This window comes from Leopardus geoffroyi, chromosome D4, assembly GCF_018350155.1.
Source record: "Leopardus geoffroyi isolate Oge1 chromosome D4, O.geoffroyi_Oge1_pat1.0, whole genome shotgun sequence".
In the NCBI taxonomy this organism is placed as follows: domain Eukaryota; kingdom Metazoa; phylum Chordata; class Mammalia; order Carnivora; family Felidae; genus Leopardus; species Leopardus geoffroyi.
In genome coordinates, this window is record NC_059342.1 from 28,821,624 (window position 1) to 28,827,648 (window position 6,025).

Genomic DNA, 6,025 nt, shown 5'->3' on the forward strand with positions numbered 1-6,025 from the left:
TGTTACATTTGCTCTGACTATATTAAAATGCAATTTAAATCTAGCAATAAAATGTCATTTAAATTTAAATGAAGTTACAACCTAACACTAAACAGTTGGGGCCTGCCTTTTGTAGGTAATTGTTTTTTATTTCCTTTTTCCAGGTTTTCTTTTTTGACCATTTTAGCCATTTTTAAGCATACAGTGCAATGTCATTAAGTACATTCACAGTGTTGTGTGACCATCACCACCATCCATCTCCAGAACTTTTTCATCTCCCCCAGCTGAAACTCTGCTTAAACAATAACTCTCATTCTTGGCCTTTCCTGTAATTCTTTATATTACATTTTATAAAGTATCTGTTAACAAGAGATTGGAAGTGAAACCAACCAATCAGTGCTTCAGCACAACTCCCTGGAGAAGCTCTGGGCCCAGCACACTACAGATGCTAAGAGTAGGCAGAAGACTGGAGAATTTGGAGACCAGGAAGGAGAAGTATTGGCTAGTGTCATTTATAAGCGGTCAATTACTCATCTTAAAGGGAACTAGGGAGGGTCTGCTATTTTTGCCACTGTCTGGCTTAGGCTGGCAGCTGGGTACAGCAATCATACCCTTTTGCAGCTACATTTAAATGTTAGGAGTTCGAGTTACCCAATGGTCTAAAATTGCAACTGATGACCTTTCAGCAAATGCCAAAGTTCTTTCAGGGCACACGACAGGGTGGAAACATAGAACAGTCGTGGAGAAAGCCTGGAGAAAAGGAGAGAGCATCCAGCTTACATTTATTTCAGGGCCACTGATACACCGGGGACCTCAAAGCTCTCCATGGCCTTGCTCCACTTTGGAAAAGTTGCTCACAGACCTGAGTCAAAGTGAGTAAGGGCAAGCAGACCTTCCTGACAGTTGAGACAATCTAGCTCTTGCATCAGATCTGAAGACAAAAGCAGGGATCTAAATGTGACTTAGGGTATCAACGGAGGGACCATTCTTTGTTAGCCAAACTCTACTGAGATAGTTTATGTACACTCTCTCAGGCAATGTCAACATATGGGGTTTTTTTTTGTTGTTGTTGTTTTTTTAGTTTTCACTCAGAAAAGATTTTATTCTAAGAATGATGCCATCAGGTAAAAATGAAAAACAATGCAGTTGTGGCACAATGTTTAAAATATCTATACATCTTCCCTCGTAGGACTGCAGTGTTTCCTATGTACCTGAGCATGGAACACGGAACGCCCTTATAAGCTGCTCCACCTGGGGAATCTGATTCCTTGCAGGTCAACCTACTTTTCCTCATGTACTAATGAAATCGGCTTAAGCCTCAACTTTGTAGGATTAACAGAACACAAAGATGGAAAATCAAGAATCCAATTTCTACTTTCCTGTAATATGGTTATACCAAGTCCAGTCTTCACTGTATAAAAAATACATAGGAAAGTGCTGTATACATTCTTCACATGGAAAAAACAAAGTTAAAGCAGAGCTGACCTATGTCAGACCTGTATTTTAGTTCTTTGGTGACCACTGTGCCTCATGCTATGCATTTAAAAAAAAATTAAGACTTCGTTTTTTAGAGCAGATTAAGCTTACAACAAAATTGAGAGGAGATACAGAGATTTCCCATTTCCTCCCACACCCACACATGCACAGCCTCCCCTGTGACCAACATCACTCACCAGAGTGATGTGTGTGTGTGTGTGTGTGTGTGTGTGTGTGTGTATAAACAAATGATGAACACATCATTATCACCCAAAGTCCATAGTTTGCCTTAGGGTTTACTCTTGATGTTGTACATTCTATGGGTTTAGACAAATGTATAATGGCATACATGTATCATTATAACATCATATAGAGTATTGTCACTGCCCCAGAAATCCTCTGTGCTCTTCCTACTTATCTGTCCTCCCCCGCCTATCCCTAGTAACCACTGATCTTTTTACTGTCTCCATTGTATAACAGAAGGTCATATAGTTAGAATCATACACCCTGTAGCCTTTTCAGATTGGCTTCTTTCACTTAGAAATATACATCTGAGTTTCTTCCATGGCTTTTCATGATTTTTGAGTGCTGAATAATAGTCCATTGTCTAAGTGTACCACAGTTTATTTATCCATTCACCCATGGAAGGGCATCCTGATCGCTTCCAATTTTTGGCAATTGTGAATAAAGCTGCTATAAATTACTTTCCGCAGATTTTTTGTACAATGTAAGTTTTCAGCTCCCTTGGGTAAGTATCAAGTCCTGTGATTGCTGAATCATGTGGGGAGTATGTTTAATTTGTAAGAAACTGCCAAGCTGTCTTTCAGAGTGTCTGCACCACTTTGCACTCCCACCAGCAATGGATGGGAGGTTCCCGTTGCTCCACATCCTCATCAGCATTTGGTGATGTCAGTGTTCTGGATTTTGGCCATTCTAAAAGGTATGTAGGGGTGTTGCTTTAATTTGCATTTCCCTGATGACATCTTCCCATATGCTTATTTGCCATTTTGCCATCTGTATATCTTCTTTGATGAGGTATCCGTTAAGGTCTGTGGCTCATTTTTTAATCAGCTGTTTTCTTATTGTTGAATTTTTAGAGAGTTCTTCATATATTTTGGATAACAGTCCTTTATCAGATATGTCTTTTTCAAATATTTTCTTCCAGTCTGTGACCTGTCTTCTCATCCTCTTGACACTGTCTTTCCCAAAGAAGCTTTTTATCTTAATGAAGTCCAGCCTATCAATCATTTCTTTCATGGGCCATGTCTTTGGTGTCATATCTAAAAAGTCATTGCCACACCCAAGCTCATCTAGGTTTTCTCCTATATTACCTTCTAGGAGTTTCACATTTTATATTTGTATTTATATTGAGTTTAATTTTTGTGAGGGCTGTAAGTTCTGTGTCTGGATTCACTTTGTGCATGTGGATGTCTGGTTGTTCCAGCACCATTTGTTCAAGAGACTATCTTCGCTCCATTGCATTGTCTTTATCAAATATCAGTTGACTATATTTATGGGGGTCTGCTTGTGGGCTCTCTATCCTGTTTCATTGGTTTATTTGTTTATTCTTTTACCAATACCACACAGTCTTAATTGCTATAGATTTATAGTACATCTTAAAGTCGGTAGCATCAGTCCTCCAGCTGTGTTCTTCTCCTTCAAAATTGTGTCAGCTATTCTGGGTCTTTTGCCTCTCCATATAAACTTTAGAATCAGTTTGTCAATATCCATAAAGTAACTTGCCGGGAAATTGGCTGGGATTGCACTGAATCTATAAATCAAGTTGGGAAGAACTGACATTTTGACAATATTGAGTCTTTCTATCCATGAACATAGAATAACTCTCCCTTAAGTTCATCTTTGAACTTTCATGCTTCAGAGTTTTGTAGATCTTATACATATTTTGATAGATGTATATCTAAGTATTTCATTGTGTTGGGTGCTTCATCTAGGGATGAATCCTTCTTTGGCTTCTCCAGCTTCTGGTGGCTATTGGCGTTCTTTGGTTTCTTTGGCTTGTCGAGACTCTAGTCTCTGCTTCCATCTTCACATTGCATTCTCTGTGTGTCTCTTCTAAAAACACATTTCATTGGATTTTGGACCCACCTAAGTAATTCAGGATGATCTTATCTCAAATCCCTTAATTAAATCTGCAAAGACCCTCTTCCTAAATAAGTTCATATTCACAGGTTCCAGAGGTTTGGATGTGGACATGTGTTGTTGTTTTTGTTTTTTTGTGGTTTTTTTTTTGTTTTGTTTTTGTTGTTTTTTTTTTTTTTTTTTTTTTGAGGAGGGTGGGCAGAGGGACACCATTCAACCTGCTATAGTAATCTTGAAATTATTTCCAATTCTGAAGCTGGGGACCACATTCGCTCTGAGAATTTTGAGAAACAGTGATTTTCATCCGCGGTTTCTACTCTTTTCCTTGTCAGTCACAGGGTGTCCTGTCGAAAGCCCAGTAGCATAGTATGGTGGCAAACCATGGCAGATAGGTATTTCAAATCAAACTGGACTTAGCTTTGGGTGAAAGACACAAAGCAGCAAGTATGTCATTGTGGAGAAACTTCTCTATTGATTTACTTTAAAATATTTAGAATTTAGGTTTAACTCCAGGAATGGTTTCAACTTGGAACATGGGGAGTAAGGCTATGGAAACTCTAGGTACCAAAGTCAGACCTGTAGGTGGCAGCAGGGAGGCGTGGGGACCTCTACCAATCCTGCTAATGACGTTACTGAGGAACCTAACAGAAAATCCCTAGCAGTCAAATATTTGAGTGGTTAAAGGGGATGCTTTCCTTTGCAAAGAGAACATTATGTGTTTTGATTAGTAGGAGAGAGCTCCCATTTTAGGGACAGCATGACATGTGGAGCCTGAGAACCAGCAGACCTGAGTTCCTGCCAAGTCTCTATATAATGCACCACAAACACCATCCCTTCGCCCTTATCCGTGAAGGGCATCTCAGGGTTTCCAAGGTCAAATCCAACTTTGAGATTCCATGGATCATCAGAGGAGAATCACTGTTCATGCTGCTGATTCTGTGTCTGTCTTCCTTTCTCAGAGAAAAAGAGAAAGACTCAATGCATCCATAGCAGAAAACAGACACCAGATGAAAACTCTTAGTTAAATAAGCCAACGGCCCCATCAAAAGACACCATACAGAACATAAAACAAAAACAGGGAGAAGGTATCTTTTTGTGATTTTGCTTGGCTTCCTCATGGCAGCGGGGTAGGAGACTATTATCTCCCATCTAGCTGTCTTTATAGTTAAGAAATGGCTCCCAGACCACCACATCTCCCTCAGTGCTTCGAAAACCAGAAGTTACAAGACCTAAGCTACAAGGTTAAAAATCAAAAGGTGCTTTGTGAGTTCAGACTTCCCTGAGAGGTCCAGCCACAGCTGGAGTGGGAAAAATACTAGCTTTGGGTCTAGTCAGTGGACAAAAGCAGACCCAATGCTTAAACTCAAACTAAGTTCCTTGTTGGAAAACATGAAATTGGCAGGGATTATTTGGAGGGAAAAGAGCAGGATTTACAGACACATATTTAAACTTACAAGTAAAAAAATATATATATTTATCTATTACATATCTATATTTTATTAATACATTAAATATATTAAGTATTTAAAATATTAAATATTTTGGGGCGCCTGGGTGGCGCAGTCGGTTAAGCGTCCGACTTCAGCCAGGTCACGATCTCGCGGTCCGTGAGTTCGAGCCCCGCGTCGGGCTCTGGGCTGATGGCTCAGAGCCTGGAGCCTGTTTCCGATTCTGTGTTTCCCTCTCTCTCTGCCCCTCCCCCATTCATGCTCTGTCTCTCTCTGTCCCAAAAATAAAGAAACGTTGAAAAAAAAAAATTTTTTTTAAATAAATAAATAAATAAAATATTAAATATTTTAGTTAATATGGTAAATGTTTTATAAAATATTTTACTATATCAATATAATTATGGATTCATATAGCAAATAACATTTATTATATATTAACATATCTGTTTAAATCTAGAGCTCAAGAAAGCCCACAGATGTTTTTTAACATATAACTTGCCATGATCTGGGAATTCTAGTCCAGGGTCAGCTAAGGGAGACACTGTTTATACAGTGAGCCTAGTGAGAAATAGACTTGCTTGCAATAAATTGTATTTCCTTAAATTACGTTCTATGATTAATTTTTTACTTAAGGTAATTAGACCTTAGGAATTATTAGGCTTTGTTGTTTGATAGAGTGCTATGTTTTTATTGAAAAGTCACTACTGAGTGGCAACATAAGCCTTCAGACTCAGAAGGTTAGGTCATAGATGGGTGGCCCCCTAACTTTTCACCTGTCCAGTTCCCAGGAAGGCATAAACAGCTCTCTCTGCTCAGGTTAGTTCTGCGCACTCAGACCTGAACGGGCAACACAAAGAACAACGGACACATTAACTCTAAGTTCAGTGGCCAGAGTACCTGGGTTTGTATCCCAGCGCTGCCGCGCATCGGTTGGAGACCTTGGGCAAATTACTTCACCTCTCTGTTCATTCCATCACCTGTGAAATGGGTCATTTATAGATGGTGCCTAGTTGGTAAGGTTG